This window comes from Aedes aegypti, chromosome 3, assembly GCF_002204515.2.
Source record: "Aedes aegypti strain LVP_AGWG chromosome 3, AaegL5.0 Primary Assembly, whole genome shotgun sequence".
Lineage (NCBI taxonomy): Eukaryota > Metazoa > Arthropoda > Insecta > Diptera > Culicidae > Aedes > Aedes aegypti.
In genome coordinates this window covers 305,610,147-305,637,612 of record NC_035109.1, presented here as the reverse complement: position 1 = coordinate 305,637,612, position 27,466 = coordinate 305,610,147, and the positions used below count along the sequence as shown (strand labels likewise).

At 37.7% G+C, this 27,466-nt stretch overlaps 1 protein-coding gene across 1 annotated transcript in view; it reads left to right on the top strand.

Annotated features, from left to right (window-relative positions):
• LOC110679851 (piggyBac transposable element-derived protein 1-like) overlaps window positions 1–27,466 on the top strand; it is a 66,795-nt gene that overhangs the window by 26,096 nt on the left and 13,233 nt on the right. The window lies entirely within an intron of this gene.

Below are 27,466 nucleotides of genomic sequence, written 5' to 3'. Positions count from 1 at the left end.
TCGACCGCTGATAAGCGCTCTCCACGCAGAAATGGAGGCATGTGCAATTTAATACATTTGATTGAGCATTCTTTTTCGATAGACACTCCTTTGTCGACCATAATTTCATCAACATGCGGTACCATTCGATCAATGATCTTTTCTTCATTAAAAATCATTTTATCTGAAGATTTTCCAGAGTATCCTCTGCTGATGAATGTTATTAAGCCAGCTGGAGATACGCCGACTAAAAACTTAACAGTTCGTCTTGATTTATAGTTTGAATAACAGGCGATTCGACAGTTCAAGCACTTCAATGAGCATATTGGAATTTCAGTGGCATCCAAAATAACTGTTACGTTAGGGAAATGCTCCCGGAAACATAACGGTATATTTTTCTTCAACTCGTCTCTAGTCGGCCAATATACGAACCGCTTCATTATTCGTGCGAGCACCTGAATGGTGGCCGAGAAATAATGAGAAACGGTTACACCACTGATTCGGAACAAAGTTCCGAGTGCTTCAAATGATATATTCTGTTTTAACTTTGCAAGAGTTAAAATAACACGATCTGTCGCGTGCATTTTAAACTTTCTTGGGAACAAGCTACTTTCTAAAGAACGATACGCTAGGCAGATTTCTTCGAGTTGCACTATGGTGGGGATGCCAGTCCATACAGACACTTCCTTATCCGTAATAAGCAGATCTGATAAAATTTCCTTATGCTTCAATTTCTTACTGGCACGTTCGACAAGCTGAGAACTCATTCCGGAAGCATCCCATGCGGAATCATTGTCCTCGAGCTGTGAATCGTCTTGGGTCCGGTTATTAATCGAAAGCGACTGCTTCGTAGTTTTTGCAGGGGAACATTCCACATATGCTTCTTCTTCTTCTACCTTATTTTCTTTTGTTCGTTGAGTACTCATTCTGATCATTTCCAACCCGAAAGCGTTTCCACCTAGCCGGGAATCATCTTGTGTTTCATTATCGATTGTAGGCACCTGCTTTTCATTATCTCCTTCCGTATTGTTTCCTGTGATAAGATGAAAGCTTCCGGAACGATCTCCATTGAGCAGCGAATCATCGTGTTTTCGACCAACGATTGAACACTGCTGCTTCGCAATATCATTCACATCCTGATTCACATTATAAATCATTCCCACATTTGAAGAGGCAAAGTCGGTAGCATGAGATGTCGAATCCTTATCTGTCTCTACTTTCGCTTTTGAAGAACGGATATCTTCATTGTTTGCTTCATGATCCACAGAAGAAGTGTGATCATTGTCATCATCGTACCTTTCGGTAGTAGTACATGAACTTGTCGATAAATTCGTCGAAGTGTTCGTTGAAGATGAGTCATTTTCAAAGAGATGCTTCGATGGTACAGCGGTTGTCTTTAGGCGCCTACGACCTGTAATCAAAAATTTTTTACATTTGTATGACGAAAATAAGCTTTTACTTACCTGGAAGATAGTCTGTCGCAACAAAGTGATTACTGCAAATCGTTGAATTTTTCGAGGGAATTTTTCGACACTTAATTGCATTTAGCCAAAGACGGTACTGATTTTCGGTTGGTTTTGGAAATTTGTGAAGAGATGTATCTTTGCTTGCTCTTGAACAACAGCCAGGGATGAAACAAATCTTGTTGCTTTTAGGTGGCATGCTATACCATGCACAGTAGTTGTGGTCGCACAGATAAGTGGGAGGACGCTTCATCCTTTGGACTCGTTTTTTGGATTTCACTATTTTGGGGACCTTTTTAGACGGAACAGCAGAAGGTTTCAGGTACACACTTTCCACTGAAATTAAAAAAAATAATAAATAAACAAATTAGTTTTTTGTTTTTCAAATGTGTTGATCAATTTGTGAAAATTGTCTTTTCACCTGCCGCAAGCTGTGACATATTAAAAATTCACGTTTAATGTTAAATTACGTTCATCCAAATTTTGATCAACGTTTGAAGTCCAACTAAAAATCTTCTGCAAAAGATCCTACCAGACATCTTTTGAAGGTATTATCAACAGTTCACACGGGTCTTGCAATAAATCTGACAATAATTTGTTATAAACCCCTAGAAGTTATTGCCAATCATCTTTAAGTTCTTAGATGAAATGAATTCGTTCAGGAATAGGTACTTCAAGGAATTTGATAAAGGACAACTCCACATATTGGAGTCTAGCAATGCCTTCTAGGATTCCTCTTAATTTTCCACTACACATTATTACTTAGATTCTTCAAAAAATTTCTCATCGAGCTCTCAGCAATATCTCAAGATAGTTTTCTGCCTCAGCTTTTTTTTTCAAGAAAAATTTCAACCCTGAACTTGCAATTGAAGTTTACTATATTTGAGGGGCTTAAACGCAAAGGAGTGTAAGTGACATTTTGGTCGGTTTTGAGTTGGCCATATTTTTAGTCGATTTTTCCACTCAACAGAAAATAAAAGGGTGTTATACTTTCAGTAGTTACCATAATACTAAGAAAGCTTTTCGTCCTTACAGACCTCTTTCTAGAGAAACCTAAAAGGAATTAAAAAGAGGCCGAAAAAAGACTAAGCATGGACTAAAAAAACAATACGAAACCTAATAGGAACCATGAGATAAGAGTATTATTCTTCATAGCATCGAAACATACATTACTCTGAGATCAAAAAAATGTTTTTTTTTTTGAAAATTTTTCGTGCCATTACGACAAGGAATTTCAACAGAAATATATTAATATGCTATTATATGCCCAAATGATTGAATATTACTCCGGAAATTTCTCAAAGGTTGGAAAATAATCAATATTTGATTGATTATTTTCCACAGAATTTCACCACTAATTTTCTTGTTTAAAGGTATCAATTAATCCAAGCCATAATTGGCTTGTTTAAAGGTATCCAGTTTTTTTTACATATTCTGATTCTTAATTAAAAATTGAACCAGGATACAAAGTTTCATAATTTTCCATGAACACGTTTGAAATTAGTATGGAAATCACTTATGGTGATGCAAACTTTACTACGGGACGAACTGTTATTATGTAAATTGAAATGTCATTGAATCTACGTATTGAAATCTTCATTTATAAAATTATGATATAGGATCGCAATAAAATTGTGATTTACTTATCAAGCTACAGAAACCTCCCCTTTGAGACATTTTTCAAGAAAGCCCTAACTCTTCAAAGATTTTATCCAGAGATGACTCCAACGATTTTCCTAGGACATTCTCCAAGATTCCCAGTCAAAACATCTTCTGAAATTCACTCAATAACTTAGCCCCAGAGATTCTATCAAAGACTTCTACAAAAAATCCTCCAGTAATTCTTTGAGATTTTCTCAAGTAAGTTATATTTTTTCAGGAATTCTTCTAGGAATGTCTCCAGGGAAATGCCAAAAAAATGTTTCTGCAAAATAAATCCGTGAGCTGTTTGTAAGGAAAATCCTAGAGTAACCTTTGATAAAACTTGTGTAGGTTTTAAAGTCAACCCTAATGAACAAGGATCGCTTAAATACCTCCTGGATCATTAAGGGAGTTTTAAAATATTTTCTAGATAATTTGTTAAGATAAGCGAAGAAAAATTAATCGAATCTCGGGATAGTATTCCACAAGATTTTCTGGAGAAATGTCTCTAAAAACATTGGACAGAATTTTCATAGAAATTTGTGTAGGATGGAGGAATTGCTGTAGTGCAAATATTTTATTAATCTTTTAAAATTGCATGGGATATTTTTTGAGAATTTTTTGGTGAATTTGCATGAGTGGATGATATGTTGGAAAATTTCATGAAATAATATAAATTTGTTCGAAGAAACTATCAGGGAATTTTGGATTTCTGGGAAGAAACGTGTATGAATTTTTGAAGGAATCAACATGAAAATGTAGGATTCATTGGAAAAAACAAAATCCTTAAGCTATTTTTTTCAAACACTCTGGAATATATCTTTGTGGAATTTCTCGGAAGAAATACTTTAGAAATCATTGGAAGATTTACTAGAGTAACTACTGGATAATTTGGTTGAAGGATTTGTGAAAAAATATCTGGAGGAATTTTCTAAGATAGTTTTGGAAAAAATAAAAGTAATACCTGAGGAAATATCTTTGGAGATAGTACTTTAGAGTTCTCAAGGATTTATTTTAGCAAATTATCCTAAGCATTCTTTGAAAAATCGTTAGAAAAAATTCTGGAAGAATTGGTTAAGACATCTCTAGAAGATTTTATGGAGAGATCCATGTAAGAGACGCTAAAAGTATGCTAAATAAATTCACTATGATTATTCTTGAAGCTTTTCTTCGGGTAATCTGAGACGAAGTTCTTGAATAGCCCATTTTCCGTGCCACTGCATCTGAGTATATCAATGAAATCTCTACAAAAATGCCACTAATGATGTCCCACAAGAACATTTAGATATTCATGTATGGAATCTTAACGAAACTTTTTTTAAATGCAAGAAATTGCATCATGAAATGATTCAGTACTCCTAGCAAAAAACATAGTGGAAAGTTTGTAGGGATTCAACCTGATTATTGTCTAAGATGTCACCGTCGGGGGCCGAGATAGCCGTAGCAGTAAACGCGCAGCTATTCAGCATGACCATGCTGAGGGTCGTGGTTTCGAATCCCGCTGGTCGAGGATCTTTTCGTGAAGGAAATTTTCTCGTTTCCCAGGGACTCTATGCCCTCAGTATTGTTACAATTTCGGCTCTCATATAGCAAAATTCTAATGAAATTGCCGTTTTTCATACATATTTTGGCTCTTAACATTTTCAAAAAACTAAAAACAAATAGGGTAGGTGTACCAGTTATGGACATAATGGTTCTCTATTTCGCCATACGTGATAAATCTTTTTTTTTAATATAATCATTTTGATATCAAATATATCTTTATGTTTTAACAAAAGTATACAAAATGTGATGTTGATGTTGTGTCAATGTTGATGGTGTGTCAAAAGTATTCAAAATGTGAAAATGTTCGGAAATTCCCATATGGCTAAATAAGGAACCACTCTAGCCATAACTGGTACCCTTACCCTATGTAGACGAATTTCCGACGGTGACATCTTCTTTCTGCCATTACGTCCCAACTGGGACAAAGCCTACTTCTCAGCTTAGTGTTCTTATGAGCACTTCCACAGTTATTAGCTGTATATCGTGTGGCAGGTACGATGATACTCTATGCCCAGGGAAGTCAAGGAAATTTCCATTACGAAAAGATCCTGGACCGACCGCGATTCGAACCCAGACACCTTCAGCATGGCTTTGGTTTGCAGCCGCGAACTCTAACCACTCGGCTAAGGAAGGCCCCAACGACACAGATTCTGATAAATATATTGAGAAAATTTTCATAATTTTTGTCTGATATTCTCAAAAAAATATTTGGAAAAATCCTTAGATGTACTTTAACAGGAATCTCTAAAGAAGTTCCTCAAAAAAGATTGATGGATGAAACCCTGATAGAATTTTGGCATATCTATGACTGAGTCCAAAAAGAAAAAAAAACATTTGGAGTAATCTGCCGTGAATCGCAAGTCAGTCCCATCTGCATTTTCGTCAAAATTTAGTTGAGTTCAGTTTTCCACATATCTTCCTATGATCTTTCAGCTGCCCTAATGAGATAATAAGATTTGTTCAGAAAAAGTAGGAAAAAACAGCAAGTCAAATTGTCCCATAATGAAAAGTAACCGCATATAAGTCCCACTACAGATTTCAGCACCGTGTAAGACAAAAATGAATCGTGTTTTGATCATCTTTATATTTTTCTCAGAAAGATATCGAAGTGAGAAGCAAATTGAGATTGTTTCATTTAGTTTTAAACATGTTCCAATCCTCTAGAATTTTTTGAATATTCGTATGGAAAACGAGTTTGGAAACTTCACACCCCATTTTCTCAATGCCAACTTTTTTACAGATGGGACTGACTTGCGATTCACGGCAGTAATGTCTACAGAAATTTTTCAACGATATTCTCGGAATTGAGAAGAATCTTAATATTTTAAAATAAGTTTCTGAAATAAACATTGCCAGTTTCCTTGGAATTAATCCCTAAAGGAATTCTGAGTGCAATTCCCAAAGCAATTTAAGTGGGAATATCACAAGGAATCTGTTTAGAAATGGAAGGTATCATTAGTGGAACTCTTAGAAAAATTACATGAAAATTTTTTGCAATAGTTTACAGACGAATCTCTGCGACTTAAGCCTTGTATTTTTCAAGTTTCATATTTGATAGAATCCATAACAGGAGAAAAATCTAAAAACAAAATCCTGGAGAAATCTCCAATGGAATCCTAGACAGTTGTGCTTAATCTGCGCGGCGTGTGAGTCGAGACGTGACGTGAGAGGGCTAAGGGCCTATTCACAAATTTCATGACCCTGTAGGGAGTGGGTGGGTGTCCTTATCGGTGTTACGATATGTACAAAAACGGAAAAAACATCAATACAAAAAGCATTACAAGGGGGTGGGTCGGTGTTTATAATGACTAATTTTAGCGTTATGAAATATATGAACAAGCCCTAATGTTAATCAAATGGGAGCAAGTCGACAATTGTCATCTCATTCGACTCGTCTCATTTCACACGCCGCGCAGGATAAGCCCAATTTTCTAGGGAAATTTCTGACGGATTTCTTAAAGGAAGTTATTTTTAATGAACAGTTGGAGGAATGTAACTGACCAGGGCTAATGGCTGGACATTAAAATCCATATCAATCAAATTTCCACTGCTTTCCATCTAGAATTTTCCAAACCGTAAATGGACCCGTTACTCAGAAAACAAATTGAATGTCCTTCAAAATTTAAGGTTTCAGGGGTCATGTATAATAAGCGTTTTTTGCGCGAAATTCGTGAATGGACTTGTAAGGTCGCTCACACCCTCCCTGACGAAAATCGTGGCTACGTCCATGGTGAAAATTCCACTTGCACAAGGATCACCAGCATAATGCTAATTCAATGTTACCTATTTTGAAGTCCTTCGTGCTGAAATGCCTATGACAAATCATCAACTTGGTTGTGTAATCTATGTCCAAGATCCTCTTCCACGCTTTCAGCCTGCGCGACTGAGATGGAAACTTCAACAAAAATTTTCGCATTTTGATTGGGCATCCTCTTATGCAGCACAACCCGTCTGGATCTACTTTTGTGCCCGTCTTTGGCAGGTGGAATGCTGGAACAGCGTTGGTTTTCATTATTCTTCGGCGATCTATAAGAGTAAGTTGCTACTAAGTGTAAAACAAGACAATTGTTTAGAGATTCTTACATGTTATGAAATCCTTGCTGGTGAAATGAGCCGCACAGATTTTTTCGTTTTGATTACCGGAAAGCGGTATGAATTTCGTCCATTTGTAGAAGAGTTTGCTGGTGGCCCGTGGTACGGCAAAGAACCGAGTTCCCGACTCGATTTCTTCATGCTGGCAAGCTGGTACGACGCACTTCATACTTGCTACTGCATACGTTTCAAAACTGGAAGAGAAAATTATGTCACTAGTACGATGTTTTTTGATGAAAATTATACAGATATGTTTCAGTAACAACTTTTCTTACCAGCTGGACGTATATTTTTCTGTAGATAGATGCTTGAAGTACACCAAAATTGAACTTTTATTCGCACGAAAATATTTGCCTTCGCGTTTTGACACTTGAAAATGTAAACATCACCTCCATGCACAAGCGCCCTCTGTGAGTGGGTGTCTGACGTTTGATCACGAATCAGGTAGTCCACTTTAATCACCACCAGCAGCAGCGTTTTATTGCGTTCGTCAAGGAGACGACAGCACCGACGGTGCAGGTAATCAAGGTAATGAAAAGTGCTGCATAAGTGGAGACTATTGAGAAAAAGTGATTTTCGGCGGAAAATTTTTTTTGTCGGTAGTGACTATTAGTGCCATTTTCTTTTGCGGCGTGGGTTTTAGTGAAACAAAAGAACAATAAATTAGCATTTCTTTTCAAAGCTAATCCTTTCAGTGGAAACCATTTTATACAATCAATTAAGAGTGTTTTTTTCTTTGTTCTTGGAGAGCCTAGGTTCTGCACAGTGGGATTGTGTGGCAGGAAATTTGGCCGGAAGTTATTCTAGAACTGCAAACCTTTCGCTAGGTGGCGAGTGGAGCTGGCCGTACGAATCGTTTCGCTGGGTGGCGGCCGTTTCTGGATTCCTTTCTCCCCGTTGGCAATTGGTGCTGGCCATTTGGCATCGTAGTGTGAGTGACGTAGTGCTTGGGTGAGTAACAAAATCTTTTTATTTCTCATTGGAAACGAACATTAGGCTGGCCCAATTTGTAATTGCATTTATTTTGTGATTTTTTTTTGTAAAAGATTTTTTCTTTGTTTTTTTTTTTCAATTGTTGCTTAGATATTGGCAAATATGGCCTATGTAGTGGCTCCCAATATTGAACCCTTCCGCAAGGGTCAAACTTTTGCAACTTGGATCCGTCGTTTAACCTATCATTTCCGTGTGAACAAGGTTCAGGATAACGATAAAAAGGATCAAATGTTCTTGTTGGGCGGTGATTACCTGTTCAGCGAGGCAGAAAAACTTTATCCGACGGAGGCACTGTTGGATGAAGTGTCCTATGAGGTGCTAGTTCAAAAGCTTAGGGAGCGTTTAGACAGAACCGATTCTGTATTGCTTCAACGGTACCATTTTAGTTCGAAATTACAACAGGCCGGTGAGTCGGCAAGCGATTTTATTTTTTCCCTTAAACTACAAGCTGAGCATTGCGAGTTTGGGGACCAGAAGAACAGGTTGATTTTGGACCGTCTTCTGGTTGGTTTGTCCGATACTAAGCTAAAGCATCGCCTCCTCACTGAGGACAGTGCCAAGTTAACGCTAGAACAGGCGGAAAAGATCATTGCGACATGGGAAATGGCGGCGACCCATACAAAAGCCTTGGCAAACAATGAGGATGTTGGCTTGGTAGGTTTTTTGAATGCAAGGTACCCTCTAACTGGAGGCAGAGGAGCAGTGATTCAACGATTCAGGGAAGCAGCCCAGGGTTTCCGTGGTCCAGTGAAAAGTCGGCTTGGTGTGCGACCGGAAATTCGACCAGCGGAGGATCGTAAGCAAGAACGTCAGTCCAATTCACGAGTTCGATTCAGATCCCAACAATCCAACCGCCGGGATGCTTCAGTTAGTCCAGCTCATCGGAGGTTCCAGCGAGGATTCCAGCGGGGCAATGAACAATGGCCGGTGGATCAGCGCTACTGTGAATATTGTCAGCGTACTGGTCATGTTCGCAGGAAATGCTACAAGTTGAGGAATGAGCGGAACAGCGAGGTCAACCATGTCGACATGCAGGAAGCGAACAGCAGCACAGGTAGCTTGAGCCAGCTGGCCGAGCGTCTGGACCGGTTGAGGTCCGGGAACTGGGATTCGGATGAAGACGATTCAGGTGATTTACATTGTATGCATGTTTCTTCTATAAATAAGATAAGTGATCCCTGTTTATTGAATATTTCCATTGAAAATCACACGGTACAAATGGAGGTTGACAGTGGCTCGTCTGTTACAGTAATGGGCAAAAATTTATTCACTTCCAATTTTGATCTTCCTTTGGTGAAAAGTTCTAAACAATTAATTGTGATAAATGGTTCTAGGTTAAAAGTTTCTGGAGAAGTTGGAGTTAAAGTTGAATACAATGGTAAAACAGCTAATTTGACACTTTTAGTGCTTGATTGTGACTACCAGTTTATTCCTTTGCTGGGTCGACCCTGGTTGGATGAATTTTTTCCCAACTGGAGAAATTTTTTTGGTAATTTGATGCCATTACACAATATTTTAGAAACTAAAAATGAAGCACTAATTGCTGACATTAAGTTAAATTTTTCTGACATTTTTGTCAAGAATTTCTCTAAGCCAATAAAACACTATGAAGCTGATTTGGTTTTGAAAAGTGACACTCCAATTTTTAAAAAGGCTTTTGACGTTCCTTATCGTTTGAGGGAGAAAGTTTTAACATATTTGGACAAGCTTGAGGCAGAAAAAGTGATTACTCCTATTCAAACCAGTGAGTGGGCATCACCTGTTGTTGTTGTCATGAAGAAAAATAATGACATACGACTAGTAATTGACTGCAAGGTTTCAATAAATAAGCTAATAATACCAAATACTTACCCATTACCTGTTTCTCAAGACATTTTCGCTAGTTTGGCGGGATGCACAGTTTTTTGTTCCCTTGATTTGGAGGGCGCATATACACAGCTATCATTATCAAAGCGATCAAGAAAATTTATGGTAATTAACACAATTAAGGGACTTTTTACTTACAATAGATTGCCACAGGGGGCTTCCTCTAGTGCATCTATTTTCCAGCAAGTTATGGATCAGGTATTGCATGGTATTGAGAACGTTTGCGTCTATTTGGATGATGTGCTTATTGCAGGTAAAGACTTGAAGGATTGTAAAGCAAAACTTTACAAAGTGTTAGATAGATTGTCTAAAGTAAACATCAAGATTAACTGGGAAAAGTGCAAGTTTTTTGTTACTGAATTGGAATATTTGGGTCATATGATTAGTGATAAAGGTTTAACTCCTTGTGCTAGCAAAATTGCTACTATAAGAGAAGCTAAAGTACCAACAAATGTGACTGAATTAAAGTCCTTTTTGGGACTCATCAATTACTATAACAAATTTATTCCCAATTTGTCTTCAAAATTGTATTACTTGTACAATTTGTTGAAGAACAATGTGAAATTTGAATGGGACAGTAATTGTGATAGAGCCTTTGAAAATTCTAAAAAGTTGTTGCTTGAAACCGATTTTCTTGAGTTTTATGACCCTGAAAAGCAAATAGTTGTAGTTACAGATGCATCTGGCTATGGTTTGGGTGGAGTAATTGCTCATGTTATTGACGAGGTTGAAAAACCAATATGTTTCACGTCTTTTTCGTTAAACGCAGCACAAAAGAAATACCCCATTTTACATTTAGAAGCACTTGCACTTGTTTGCACAATTAAGAAATTCCATAAATACTTGTATGGTCAAAAATTTACAGTTTTTACCGACCACAAACCATTAGTGGGGATTTTTGGTAAAGAAGGCAAGCATTCAATATTCGTGACAAGAATTCAACGCTATATTTTAGAACTATCAGTGTATGATTTTGAAATCCAGTATCGTCCTTCAGCCAAAATGGGTAATGCGGATTTCTGCTCACGATTCCCACTGGACGTGTCAGTTCCCAGTGAATATGACCAAGAATTTGTAAAAAGTATCAACTTTGGGGACAATTCGCCTATAGATTTTTTGGTTATTGCTGAAAAGACGAAAAAGGATGCTAGTTTACAGAAAATTTTGAGTTTTATGCTCGATGGTTGGCCAAAAAGGATAGACAAGCAATTTGTAGATATTTTTACGAATAGGCATGATTTGGAGATCGTTGAAGACTGTTTGTTGTTTCAAGAAAGGGTTGTAATACCGCAGTTACTGAAAAACGACATTTTAAAACTTTTACATGGCAACCATGCTGGTATTGTAAAAATGAAAAGATTGGCGAGAAAAACAGTTTACTGGTTTGGAATCAACACGGATATTGAAAAGTTTGTTGCTGCTTGTGATGTCTGTGCAAGTATGGCAATAGTTCCAAAACAAAACATTACGTCAAACTGGATACCTACCTTGAGACCATTTAGCAGGATACACATTGACTTCTTTTATTTTGAGCATCGTACTTTCTTATTGGTAGTGGACAGTTATTCTAAATGGTTGGAGGTAAAATGGATGAGGAAAGGTACCAACTCTTCGGAGGTTTTGACAAAACTTATCGAGTATTTTGCTCGTTTTGGATTGCCGGACGTCATAGTGTCGGACAATGGTCCTCCTTTCAACTCGCATTCATTTAAAAGCTTTCTTGAAAGACAAGGCATAAAGGTTTTGAACAGTCCTCCATACAATCCTGCTAGTAATGGCCAGGCAGAGAGACTTGTTAGAACGGTGAAAGATGTGCTTAAGAAATTCTTATTAGAACCTGGAATATTAGAGTTGAAATTGGAAGATCAGATAAACTTGTTTTTATTTAACTATAGAAATAGCAATTTGACGTTGGAAGGTAGTTTCCCTTCTGAAAAAGTGTTTGGTTATACACCAAAGATGTTGATCGATTTGATTAACCCAAAAAAAACATTATAAACAAATGCTGGTACCACGTTTCCCCGATGATGATGTTAAAACTAATCAAAATGTCAACGATCAATCTGATCCGTTGGATGCACTGATACCAGGGGATTTGGTGTGGTACAAGCATAATATACCAAATTTACGCGAAAAATGGATTAAAGCATCTTTTCTAAAACGGTTCTCTAAAAATATTCTACAGATCATGGTTGGAAACGAGGCGACGACTACCGCTCATCCAACCCAAATCCGGCTCGTTAAGGACGGAAGTGGTTCGGGTCAGCCAAAACGGTCGATGGTAGTGGTCGACAATGGTCGGTCGATGCTGACTACCGCTGAGCCCGGAGGAACGGCCGTAAACGATGACGATGTCCGGCAACTACCGGATCGAAGCAGCCCGAGAACGGTCGCTCAACCCGGAGAGAGAATCGTGGAGGAACCCGATGTCCGGCAAATACCGGATCTGAGTGTTAACGAAGAAAGAAGAAAAAGTGATCAAATAATAGATAGAAGAAATAGAAAAAGAAAATCACTGTCGGATATGGTAGAGCTCACTGGCCTACCCCGGCGTTCTAAAAGAATTAGAAATATTAACCCGTATCCGACCGGGTGAGGAAAAAAATTTCGAAAAATTCTCCTGAAGCTATTTTTTATCCGATTTGCAAAATTCTTTCACTATATGAAATCCAAACTCTTCTATTTTCCTATGCTGGAGAAAGTGGTCCAAAATTTTGCCTGTGGCCGGAGTTATTCCGGTGACCTCCTGGGTCAAGTCGGGTAAAAAATTGATCAACTTCCTTTCCCGAACAGTTTTATAATACTTAACTGTCATTTAACAACTCAAGTTTTGTAGGAATAGTCAATCGTGCAACATGAAAGATATTCAAGTGATTTAAGGAGTCATTTTTATGGAAGTTTCCTTGAAAAACTGAAATATGCCTTCCGGAAGATCCGGAACATCCGTAATAGTGGTCAAATCGTTAAAAATGACTTGGAAAGCCGCGGTTTTTTTCAATCTCACTAGTTTTTAACATACATGGACATAACCAATGCTTTGAGAGCATAAAACCATATATGGCCATTGGGGGCTCACCGGAAGATCCGGAATATCCGTAAAAGTGGTCAAATCGTCAAAAATGACTTGGAAAGCCGCGGTTTTTTTCAATCTCACTAGTTTTTAACATACATGGACATAACCAATGCTTTGAGTGCATAGAATCATATATGGCCATTGGGGGCTCACCGGAAGATCCGGAACATCCGTAAAAGTGGTCAAATCGTTAAAAATGACTTGGAAAGCCGCGGTTTTTTCATTCTTACTAGTTTTCAACATACATGGACATAACCAATGCTTTGAGAGCATTGCTGAATCTGGAGTACCGGGACCAGGAACCACTAACAAAAGTCCAACTGCTGGAGGAGAAACAGCCACAACCGAAAGCTAACTACAAACTCAAACACTTTTTCTAATTTGGGGGTTTTCTTCTGGATCACTAATAAACTTGTTGTTCGATTGAAGTGTACAAACTGAAGACCTTTCTTCAGCGGTTTATTTTGTTTTTATAACTGGCATCAGTGATGCCAGTTTACTTACGCATACGCTTTGCGTGATTGTTCGCGCGCGTAGCAAATGATTGATGATGATGATGACTGACGCTAAGATGTTTTCAACCATCATGGTTAGTACACAATAGCTCTTCACTCTTACAAAGATTTAACAATAATTCAACAAATAAAAATTAATAATATTCGAATTCATCATCATGCTTAATATTTCTAATTCTTTTAGAACGCCGGGGTAGGCCAGTGAGCTCTACCATATCCGACAGTGATTTTCTTTTTCTATTTCTTCTATCTATTATTTGATCACTTTTTCTTCTTTCTTCGTTAACACTCAGATCCGGTATTTGCCGGACATCGGGTTCCTCCACGATTCTCTCTCCGGGTTGAGCGACCGTTCTCGGGCTGCTTCGATCCGGTAGTTGCCGGACATCGTCATCGTTTACGGCCGTTCCTCCGGGCTCAGCGGTAGTCAGCATCGACCGACCATTGTCGACCACTACCATCGACCGTTTTGGCTGACCCGAACCACTTCCGTCCTTAACGAGCCGGATTTGGGTTGGATGAGCGGTAGTCGTCGCCTCGTTTCCAACCATGATCTGTAGAATATTTTTAGAGAACCGTTTTAGAAAAGATGCTTTAATCCATTTTTCGCGTAAATTTGGTATATTATGCTTGTACCACACCAAATCCCCTGGTATCAGTGCATCCAACGGATCAGATTGATCGTTGACATTTTGATTAGTTTTAACATCATCATCGGGGAAACGTGGTACCAGCATTTGTTTATAATGTTTTTTTTGGGTTAATCAAATCGATCAACATCTTTGGTGTATAACCAAACACTTTTTCAGAAGGGAAACTACCTTCCAACGTCAAATTGCTATTTCTATAGTTAAATAAAAACAAGTTTATCTGATCTTCCAATTTCAACTCTAATATTCCAGGTTCTAATAAGAATTTCTTAAGCACATCTTTCACCGTTCTAACAAGTCTCTCTGCCTGGCCATTACTAGCAGGATTGTATGGAGGACTGTTCAAAACCTTTATGCCTTGTCTTTCAAGAAAGCTTTTAAATGAATGCGAGTTGAAAGGAGGACCATTGTCCGACACTATGACGTCCGGCAATCCAAAACGAGCAAAATACTCGATAAGTTTTGTCAAAACCTCCGAAGAGTTGGTACCTTTCCTCATCCATTTTACCTCCAACCATTTAGAATAACTGTCCACTACCAATAAGAAAGTACGATGCTCAAAATAAAAGAAGTCAATGTGTATCCTGCTAAATGGTCTCAAGGTAGGTATCCAGTTTGACGTAATGTTTTGTTTTGGAACTATTGCCATACTTGCACAGACATCACAAGCAGCAACAAACTTTTCAATATCCGTGTTGATTCCAAACCAGTAAACTGTTTTTCTCGCCAATCTTTTCATTTTTACAATACCAGCATGGTTGCCATGTAAAAGTTTTAAAATGTCGTTTTTCAGTAACTGCGGTATTACAACCCTTTCTTGAAACAACAAACAGTCTTCAACGATCTCCAAATCATGCCTATTCGTAAAAATATCTACAAATTGCTTGTCTATCCTTTTTGGCCAACCATCGAGCATAAAACTCAAAATTTTCTGTAAACTAGCATCCTTTTTCGTCTTTTCAGCAATAACCAAAAAATCTATAGGCGAATTGTCCCCAAAGTTGATACTTTTTACAAATTCTTGGTCATATTCACTGGGAACTGACACGTCCAGTGGGAATCGTGAGCAGAAATCCGCATTACCCATTTTGGCTGAAGGACGATACTGGATTTCAAAATCATACACTGATAGTTCTAAAATATAGCGTTGAATTCTTGTCACGAATATTGAATGCTTGCCTTCTTTACCAAAAATCCCCACTAATGGTTTGTGGTCGGTAAAAACTGTAAATTTTTGACCATACAAGTATTTATGGAATTTCTTAATTGTGCAAACAAGTGCAAGTGCTTCTAAATGTAAAATGGGGTATTTCTTTTGTGCTGCGTTTAACGAAAAAGACGTGAAACATATTGGTTTTTCAACCTCGTCAATAACATGAGCAATTACTCCACCCAAACCATAGCCAGATGCATCTGTAACTACAACTATTTGCTTTTCAGGGTCATAAAACTCAAGAAAATCGGTTTCAAGCAACAACTTTTTAGAATTTTCAAAGGCTCTATCACAATTACTGTCCCATTCAAATTTCACATTGTTCTTCAACAAATTGTACAAGTAATACAATTTTGAAGACAAATTGGGAATAAATTTGTTATAGTAATTGATGAGTCCCAAAAAGGACTTTAATTCAGTCACATTTGTTGGTACTTTAGCTTCTCTTATAGTAGCAATTTTGCTAGCACAAGGAGTTAAACCTTTATCACTAATCATATGACCCAAATATTCCAATTCAGTAACAAAAAACTTGCACTTTTCCCAGTTAATCTTGATGTTTACTTTAGACAATCTATCTAACACTTTGTAAAGTTTTGCTTTACAATCCTTCAAGTCTTTACCTGCAATAAGCACATCATCCAAATAGACGCAAACGTTCTCAATACCATGCAATACCTGATCCATAACTTGCTGGAAAATAGATGCACTAGAGGAAGCCCCCTGTGGCAATCTATTGTAAGTAAAAAGTCCCTTAATTGTGTTAATTACCATAAATTTTCTTGATCGCTTTGATAATGATAGCTGTGTATATGCGCCCTCCAAATCAAGGGAACAAAAAACTGTGCATCCCGCCAAACTAGCGAAAATGTCTTGAGAAACAGGTAATGGGTAAGTATTTGGTATTATTAGCTTATTTATTGAAACCTTGCAGTCAATTACTAGTCGTATGTCATTATTTTTCTTCATGACAACAACAACAGGTGATGCCCACTCACTGGTTTGAATAGGAGTAATCACTTTTTCTGCCTCAAGCTTGTCCAAATATGTTAAAACTTTCTCCCTCAAACGATAAGGAACGTCAAAAGCCTTTTTAAAAATTGGAGTGTCACTTTTCAAAACCAAATCAGCTTCATAGTGTTTTATTGGCTTAGAGAAATTCTTGACAAAAATGTCAGAAAAATTTAACTTAATGTCAGCAATTAGTGCTTCATTTTTAGTTTCTAAAATATTGTGTAATGGCATCAAATTACCAAAAAAATTTCTCCAGTTGGGAAAAAATTCATCCAACCAGGGTCGACCCAGCAAAGGAATAAACTGGTAGTCACAATCAAGCACTAAAAGTGTCAAATTAGCTGTTTTACCATTGTATTCAACTTTAACTCCAACTTCTCCAGAAACTTTTAACCTAGAACCATTTATCACAATTAATTGTTTAGAACTTTTCACCAAAGGAAGATCAAAATTGGAAGTGAATAAATTTTTGCCCATTACTGTAACAGACGAGCCACTGTCAACCTCCATTTGTACCGTGTGATTTTCAATGGAAATATTCAATAAACAGGGATCACTTATCTTATTTATAGAAGAAACATGCATACAATGTAAATCACCTGAATCGTCTTCATCCGAATCCCAGTTCCCGGACCTCAACCGGTCCAGACGCTCGGCCAGCTGGCTCAAGCTACCTGTGCTGCTGTTCGCTTCCTGCATGTCGACATGGTTGACCTCGCTGTTCCGCTCATTCCTCAACTTGTAGCATTTCCTGCGAACATGACCAGTACGCTGACAATATTCACAGTAGCGCTGATCCACCGGCCATTGTTCATTGCCCCGCTGGAATCCTCGCTGGAACCTCCGATGAGCTGGACTAACTGAAGCATCCCGGCGGTTGGATTGTTGGGATCTGAATCGAACTCGTGAATTGGACTGACGTTCTTGCTTACGATCCTCCGCTGGTCGAATTTCCGGTCGCACACCAAGCCGACTTTTCACTGGACCACGGAAACCCTGGGCTGCTTCCCTGAATCGTTGAATCACTGCTCCTCTGCCTCCAGTTAGAGGGTACCTTGCATTCAAAAAACCTACCAAGCCAACATCCTCATTGTTTGCCAAGGCTTTTGTATGGGTCGCCGCCATTTCCCATGTCGCAATGATCTTTTCCGCCTGTTCTAGCGTTAACTTGGCACTGTCCTCAGTGAGGAGGCGATGCTTTAGCTTAGTATCGGACAAACCAACCAGAAGACGGTCCAAAATCAACCTGTTCTTCTGGTCCCCAAACTCGCAATGCTCAGCTTGTAGTTTAAGGGAAAAAATAAAATCGCTTGCCGACTCACCGGCCTGTTGTAATTTCGAACTAAAATGGTACCGTTGAAGCAATACAGAATCGGTTCTGTCTAAACGCTCCCTAAGCTTTTGAACTAGCACCTCATAGGACACTTCATCCAACAGTGCCTCCGTCGGATAAAGTTTTTCTGCCTCGCTGAACAGGTAATCACCGCCCAACAAGAACATTTGATCCTTTTTATCGTTATCCTGAACCTTGTTCACACGGAAATGATAGGTTAAACGACGGATCCAAGTTGCAAAAGTTTGACCCTTGCGGAAGGGTTCAATATTGGGAGCCACTACATAGGCCATATTTGCCAATATCTAAGCAACAATTGAAAAAAAAAAACAAAGAAAAAATCTTTTACAAAAAAAAATCACAAAATAAATGCAATTACAAATTGGGCCAGCCTAATGTTCGTTTCCAATGAGAAATAAAAAGATTTTGTTACTCACCCAAGCACTACGTCACTCACACTACGATGCCAAATGGCCAGCACCAATTGCCAACGGGGAGAAAGGAATCCAGAAACGGCCGCCACCCAGCGAAACGATTCGTACGGCCAGCTCCACTCGCCACCTAGCGAAAGGTTTGCAGTTCTAGAATAACTTCCGGCCAAATTTCCTGCCACACAATCCCACTGTGCAGAACCTAGGCTCTCCAAGAACAAAGAAAAAAACACTCTTAATTGATTGTATAAAATGGTTTCCACTGAAAGGATTAGCTTTGAAAAGAAATGCTAATTTATTGTTCTTTTGTTTCACTAAAACCCACGCCGCAAAAGAAAATGGCACTAATAGTCACTACCGACAAAAAAAATTTTCCGCCGAAAATCACTTTTTCTCAATAGTCTCCACTTATGCAGCACTTTTCATTACCTTGATTACCTGCACCGTCGGTGCTGTCGTCTCCTTGACGAACGCAATAAAACGCTGCTGCTGGTGGTGATTAAAGTGGACTACCTGATTCGTGATCAAACGTCAGACACCCACTCACAGAGGGCGCTTGTGCATGGAGGTGATGTTTACATTTTCAAGTGTCAAAACGCGAAGGCAAATATTTTCGTGCGAATAAAAGTTCAATTTTGGTGTACTTCAAGCATCTATCTACAGAAAAATATACGTCCAGCTGGTAAGAAAAGTTGTTACTGAAACATATCTGTATAATTTTCATCAAAAAACATCGTACTAGTGACATAATTTTCTCTTCCAGTTTTGAAACGTATGCAGTAGCAAGTATGAAGTGCGTCGTACCAGCTTGCCAGCATGAAGAAATCGAGTCGGGAACTCGGTTCTTTGCCGTACCACGGGCCACCAGCAAACTCTTCTACAAATGGACGAAATTCATACCGCTTTCCGGTAATCAAAACGAAAAAATCTGTGCGGCTCATTTCACCAGCAAGGATTTCATAACATGTAAGAATCTCTAAACAATTGTCTTGTTTTACACTTAGTAGCAACTTACTCTTATAGATCGCCGAAGAATAATGAAAACCAACGCTGTTCCAGCATTCCACCTGCCAAAGACGGGCACAAAAGTAGATCCAGACGGGTTGTGCTGCATAAGAGGATGCCCAATCAAAATGCGAAAATTTTTGTTGAAGTTTCCATCTCAGTCGCGCAGGCTGAAAGCGTGGAAGAGGATCTTGGACATAGATTACACAACCAAGTTGATGATTTGTCATAGGCATTTCAGCACGAAGGACTTCAAAATAGGTAACATTGAATTAGCATTATGCTGGTGATCCTTGTGCAAGTGGAATTTTCACCATGGACGTAGCCACGATTTTCGTCAGGGAGGGTGTGAGCGACCTTACAAGTCCATTCACGAATTTCGCGCAAAAACGCTTATTATACATGACCCCTGAAACCTTAAATTTTGAAGGACATTCAATTTGTTTTCTGAGTAACGGGTCCATTTACGGTTTGGAAAATTCTAGATGGAAAGCAGTGGAAATTTGATTGATATGGATTTTAATGTCCAGCCATTAGCCCTGGTCAGTTACATTCCTCCAACTGTTCATTAAAAATAACTTCCTTTAAGAAATCCGTCAGAAATTTCCCTAGAAAATTGGGCTTATCCTGCGCGGCGTGTGAAATGAGACGAGTCGAATGAGATGACAATTGTCGACTTGCTCCCATTTGATTAACATTAGGGCTTGTTCATATATTTCATAACGCTAAAATTAGTCATTATAAACACCGACCCACCCCCTTGTAATGCTTTTTGTATTGATGTTTTTTCCGTTTTTGTACATATCGTAACACCGATAAGGACACCCACCCACTCCCTACAGGGTCATGAAATTTGTGAATAGGCCCTTAGCCCTCTCACGTCACGTCTCGACTCACACGCCGCGCAGATTAAGCACAACTGTCTAGGATTCCATTGGAGATTTCTCCAGGATTTTGTTTTTAGATTTTTCTCCTGTTATGGATTCTATCAAATATGAAACTTGAAAAATACAAGGCTTAAGTCGCAGAGATTCGTCTGTAAACTATTGCAAAAAATTTTCATGTAATTTTTCTAAGAGTTCCACTAATGATACCTTCCATTTCTAAACAGATTCCTTGTGATATTCCCACTTAAATTGCTTTGGGAATTGCACTCAGAATTCCTTTAGGGATTAATTCCAAGGAAACTGGCAATGTTTATTTCAGAAACTTATTTTAAAATATTAAGATTCTTCTCAATTCCGAGAATATCGTTGAAAAATTTCTGTAGACATTACTGCCGTGAATCGCAAGTCAGTCCCATCTGTAAAAAAGTTGGCATTGAGAAAATGGGGTGTGAAGTTTCCAAACTCGTTTTCCATACGAATATTCAAAAAATTCTAGAGGATTGGAACATGTTTAAAACTAAATGAAACAATCTCAATTTGCTTCTCACTTCGATATCTTTCTGAGAAAAATATAAAGATGATCAAAACACGATTCATTTTTGTCTTACACGGTGCTGAAATCTGTAGTGGGACTTATATGCGGTTACTTTTCATTATGGGACAATTTGACTTGCTGTTTTTTCCTACTTTTTCTGAACAAATCTTATTATCTCATTAGGGCAGCTGAAAGATCATAGGAAGATATGTGGAAAACTGAACTCAACTAAATTTTGACGAAAATGCAGATGGGACTGACTTGCGATTCACGGCAGATTACTCCAAATGTTTTTTTTTCTTTTTGGACTCAGTCATAGATATGCCAAAATTCTATCAGGGTTTCATCCATCAATCTTTTTTGAGGAACTTCTTTAGAGATTCCTGTTAAAGTACATCTAAGGATTTTTCCAAATATTTTTTTGAGAATATCAGACAAAAATTATGAAAATTTTCTCAATATATTTATCAGAATCTGTGTCGTTGGGGCCTTCCTTAGCCGAGTGGTTAGAGTTCGCGGCTGCAAACCAAAGCCATGCTGAAGGTGTCTGGGTTCGAATCGCGGTCGGTCCAGGATCTTTTCGTAATGGAAATTTCCTTGACTTCCCTGGGCATAGAGTATCATCGTACCTGCCACACGATATACAGCTAATAACTGTGGAAGTGCTCATAAGAACACTAAGCTGAGAAGTAGGCTTTGTCCCAGTTGGGACGTAATGGCAGAAAGAAGATGTCACCGTCGGAAATTCGTCTACATAGGGTAAGGGTACCAGTTATGGCTAGAGTGGTTCCTTATTTAGCCATATGGGAATTTCCGAACATTTTCACATTTTGAATACTTTTGACACACCATCAACATTGACACAACATCAACATCACATTTTGTATACTTTTGTTAAAACATAAAGATATATTTGATATCAAAATGATTATATTAAAAAAAAAGATTTATCACGTATGGCGAAATAGAGAACCATTATGTCCATAACTGGTACACCTACCCTATTTGTTTTTAGTTTTTTGAAAATGTTAAGAGCCAAAATATGTATGAAAAACGGCAATTTCATTAGAATTTTGCTATATGAGAGCCGAAATTGTAACAATACTGAGGGCATAGAGTCCCTGGGAAACGAGAAAATTTCCTTCACGAAAAGATCCTCGACCAGCGGGATTCGAAACCACGACCCTCAGCATGGTCATGCTGAATAGCTGCGCGTTTACTGCTACGGCTATCTCGGCCCCCGACGGTGACATCTTAGACAATAATCAGGTTGAATCCCTACAAACTTTCCACTATGTTTTTTGCTAGGAGTACTGAATCATTTCATGATGCAATTTCTTGCATTTAAAAAAAGTTTCGTTAAGATTCCATACATGAATATCTAAATGTTCTTGTGGGACATCATTAGTGGCATTTTTGTAGAGATTTCATTGATATACTCAGATGCAGTGGCACGGAAAATGGGCTATTCAAGAACTTCGTCTCAGATTACCCGAAGAAAAGCTTCAAGAATAATCATAGTGAATTTATTTAGCATACTTTTAGCGTCTCTTACATGGATCTCTCCATAAAATCTTCTAGAGATGTCTTAACCAATTCTTCCAGAATTTTTTCTAACGATTTTTCAAAGAATGCTTAGGATAATTTGCTAAAATAAATCCTTGAGAACTCTAAAGTACTATCTCCAAAGATATTTCCTCAGGTATTACTTTTATTTTTTCCAAAACTATCTTAGAAAATTCCTCCAGATATTTTTTCACAAATCCTTCAACCAAATTATCCAGTAGTTACTCTAGTAAATCTTCCAATGATTTCTAAAGTATTTCTTCCGAGAAATTCCACAAAGATATATTCCAGAGTGTTTGAAAAAAATAGCTTAAGGATTTTGTTTTTTCCAATGAATCCTACATTTTCATGTTGATTCCTTCAAAAATTCATACACGTTTCTTCCCAGAAATCCAAAATTCCCTGATAGTTTCTTCGAACAAATTTATATTATTTCATGAAATTTTCCAACATATCATCCACTCATGCAAATTCACCAAAAAATTCTCAAAAAATATCCCATGCAATTTTAAAAGATTAATAAAATATTTGCACTACAGCAATTCCTCCATCCTACACAAATTTCTATGAAAATTCTGTCCAATGTTTTTAGAGACATTTCTCCAGAAAATCTTGTGGAATACTATCCCGAGATTCGATTAATTTTTCTTCGCTTATCTTAACAAATTATCTAGAAAATATTTTAAAACTCCCTTAATGATCCAGGAGGTATTTAAGCGATCCTTGTTCATTAGGGTTGACTTTAAAACCTACACAAGTTTTATCAAAGGTTACTCTAGGATTTTCCTTACAAACAGCTCACGGATTTATTTTGCAGAAACATTTTTTTGGCATTTCCCTGGAGACATTCCTAGAAGAATTCCTGAAAAAATATAACTTACTTGAGAAAATCTCAAAGAATTACTGGAGGATTTTTTGTAGAAGTCTTTGATAGAATCTCTGGGGCTAAGTTATTGAGTGAATTTCAGAAGATTTTTTGACTGGGAATCTTGGAGAATGTCCTAGGAAAATCGTTGGAGTCATCTCTGGATAAAATCTTTGAAGAGTTAGGGCTTTCTTGAAAAATGTCTCAAAGGGGAGGTTTCTGTAGCTTGATAAGTAAATCACAATTTTATTGCGATCCTATATCATAATTTTATAAATGAAGATTTCAATACGTAGATTCAATGACATTTCAATTTACATAATAACAGTTCGTCCCGTAGTAAAGTTTGCATCACCATAAGTGATTTCCATACTAATTTCAAACGTGTTCATGGAAAATTATGAAACTTTGTATCCTGGTTCAATTTTTAATTAAGAATCAGAATATGTAAAAAAAACTGGATACCTTTAAACAAGCCAATTATGGCTTGGATTAATTGATACCTTTAAACAAGAAAATTAGTGGTGAAATTCTGTGGAAAATAATCAATCAAATATTGATTATTTTCCAACCTTTGAGAAATTTCCGGAGTAATATTCAATCATTTGGGCATATAATAGCATATTAATATATTTCTGTTGAAATTCCTTGTCGTAATGGCACGAAAAATTTTCAAAAAAAAAACATTTTTTTGATCTCAGAGTAATGTATGTTTCGATGCTATGAAGAATAATACTCTTATCTCATGGTTCCTATTAGGTTTCGTATTGTTTTTTTAGTCCATGCTTAGTCTTTTTTCGGCCTCTTTTTAATTCCTTTTAGGTTTCTCTAGAAAGAGGTCTGTAAGGACGAAAAGCTTTCTTAGTATTATGGTAACTACTGAAAGTATAACACCCTTTTATTTTCTGTTGAGTGGAAAAATCGACTAAAAATATGGCCAACTCAAAACCGACCAAAATGTCACTTACACTCCTTTGCGTTTAAGCCCCTCAAATATAGTAAACTTCAATTGCAAGTTCAGGGTTGAAATTTTTCTTGAAAAAAAAAGCTGAGGCAGAAAACTATCTTGAGATATTGCTGAGAGCTCGATGAGAAATTTTTTGAAGAATCTAAGTAATAATGTGTAGTGGAAAATTAAGAGGAATCCTAGAAGGCATTGCTAGACTCCAATATGTGGAGTTGTCCTTTATCAAATTCCTTGAAGTACCTATTCCTGAACGAATTCATTTCATCTAAGAACTTAAAGATGATTGGCAATAACTTCTAGGGGTTTATAACAAATTATTGTCAGATTTATTGCAAGACCCGTGTGAACTGTTGATAATACCTTCAAAAGATGTCTGGTAGGATCTTTTGCAGAAGATTTTTAGTTGGACTTCAAACGTTGATCAAAATTTGGATGAACGTAATTTAACATTAAACGTGAATTTTTAATATGTCACAGCTTGCGGCAGGTGAAAAGACAATTTTCACAAATTGATCAACACATTTGAAAAACAAAAAACTAATTTGTTTATTTATTATTTTTTTTAATTTCAGTGGAAAGTGTGTACCTGAAACCTTCTGCTGTTCCGTCTAAAAAGGTCCCCAAAATAGTGAAATCCAAAAAACGAGTCCAAAGGATGAAGCGTCCTCCCACTTATCTGTGCGACCACAACTACTGTGCATGGTATAGCATGCCACCTAAAAGCAACAAGATTTGTTTCATCCCTGGCTGTTGTTCAAGAGCAAGCAAAGATACATCTCTTCACAAATTTCCAAAACCAACCGAAAATCAGTACCGTCTTTGGCTAAATGCAATTAAGTGTCGAAAAATTCCCTCGAAAAATTCAACGATTTGCAGTAATCACTTTGTTGCGACAGACTATCTTCCAGGTAAGTAAAAGCTTATTTTCGTCATACAAATGTAAAAAATTTTTGATTACAGGTCGTAGGCGCCTAAAGACAACCGCTGTACCATCGAAGCATCTCTTTGAAAATGACTCATCTTCAACGAACACTTCGACGAATTTATCGACAAGTTCATGTACTACTACCGAAAGGTACGATGATGACAATGATCACACTTCTTCTGTGGATCATGAAGCAAACAATGAAGATATCCGTTCTTCAAAAGCGAAAGTAGAGACAGATAAGGATTCGACATCTCATGCTACCGACTTTGCCTCTTCAAATGTGGGAATGATTTATAATGTGAATCAGGATGTGAATGATATTGCGAAGCAGCAGTGTTCAATCGTTGGTCGAAAACACGATGATTCGCTGCTCAATGGAGATCGTTCCGGAAGCTTTCATCTTATCACAGGAAACAATACGGAAGGAGATAATGAAAAGCAGGTGCCTACAATCGATAATGAAACACAAGATGATTCCCGGCTAGGTGGAAACGCTTTCGGGTTGGAAATGATCAGAATGAGTACTCAACGAACAAAAGAAAATAAGGTAGAAGAAGAAGAAGCATATGTGGAATGTTCCCCTGCAAAAACTACGAAGCAGTCGCTTTCGATTAATAACCGGACCCAAGACGATTCACAGCTCGAGGACAATGATTCCGCATGGGATGCTTCCGGAATGAGTTCTCAGCTTGTCGAACGTGCCAGTAAGAAATTGAAGCATAAGGAAATTTTATCAGATCTGCTTATTACGGATAAGGAAGTGTCTGTATGGACTGGCATCCCCACCATAGTGCAACTCGAAGAAATCTGCCTAGCGTATCGTTCTTTAGAAAGTAGCTTGTTCCCAAGAAAGTTTAAAATGCACGCGACAGATCGTGTTATTTTAACTCTTGCAAAGTTAAAACAGAATATATCATTTGAAGCACTCGGAACTTTGTTCCGAATCAGTGGTGTAACCGTTTCTCATTATTTCTCGGCCACCATTCAGGTGCTCGCACGAATAATGAAGCGGTTCGTATATTGGCCGACTAGAGACGAGTTGAAGAAAAATATACCGTTATGTTTCCGGGAGCATTTCCCTAACGTAACAGTTATTTTGGATGCCACTGAAATTCCAATATGCTCATTGAAGTGCTTGAACTGTCGAATCGCCTGTTATTCAAACTATAAATCAAGACGAACTGTTAAGTTTTTAGTCGGCGTATCTCCAGCTGGCTTAATAACATTCATCAGCAGAGGATACTCTGGAAAATCTTCAGATAAAATGATTTTTAATGAAGAAAAGATCATTGATCGAATGGTACCGCATGTTGATGAAATTATGGTCGACAAAGGAGTGTCTATCGAAAAAGAATGCTCAATCAAATGTATTAAATTGCACATGCCTCCATTTCTGCGTGGAGAGCGCTTATCAGCGGTCGAAGCGAGCAGAAATGAAGCGATTGCTAGGGCACGCATACACGTAGAACGTGTGATTCAAAGAATAAAATTATTCGGCATTCTGAACTGTACGGTAAATGCAGCAACGCTTGGTCATATTGATGATATTATGGATACAATTTGCGGTATTGTAAATTTAACAAATCCAGTACTACGTGATGATAAGTTTTAAGGAAGTTCTTCAGAACCCACCCAACTATGCATCAGGTTTCAATTATGTTTCGTTTTTGACTTATGCAAGTTTTAGTAGAACATAAATATGAATATGCACAGGATGTCCAAAAATTTGAAACCGTCAAAAGCGCATGATAATCCGACATTTTCCTTAAATAAAACCATTTCTAAAATTTCAACCATTGTTTTTTTCATCAGCAAACCTCTCCATATAAAAATGTTTATCTTAGATTTACTGTAGATTAACCTGAACAGCGACCCACTTATATAGTCTCTGATGCTGAGTTAATATTTGACAACCGAGAACACTTCAATTGAATGCATCTGCACTCAATTCTCCATAACTCGATGAGCTGTAACACTATAAATAAAAATAAATAAATTCTAGTAAAACTATAAAGACTTAAGTCAAAGATGGATCGAAGCAAAGCCTCAAATTTTCAAAAGTACAAATCTGGAGAACCATATCCGTTCGCACTGAATTTGATCAATTGGTCAACTCTAGTGAGTGACCAATCGACCATGTTTTCAGCATGAACGGTTGTCTGGTACTCCATATTTCTGTCCTTGAAAATTTAAGGTGTGGCTTCTATTGCCACCCTCGCCCTACTTAGTCCCTAACGAAAAGTTACAAATTGAAATCGTAAATTTTAAAAAGTAGCAAAAACTAGTGGGTTAACCGTTTTCATTTCTGTTTCGCTTAAATGAAAGACACACCTATCTAGTTATAGAAACACTAAGGGAGATCCGAATTTGGTCACTGTGGTCACCGGGAACCTACTACATCTGAA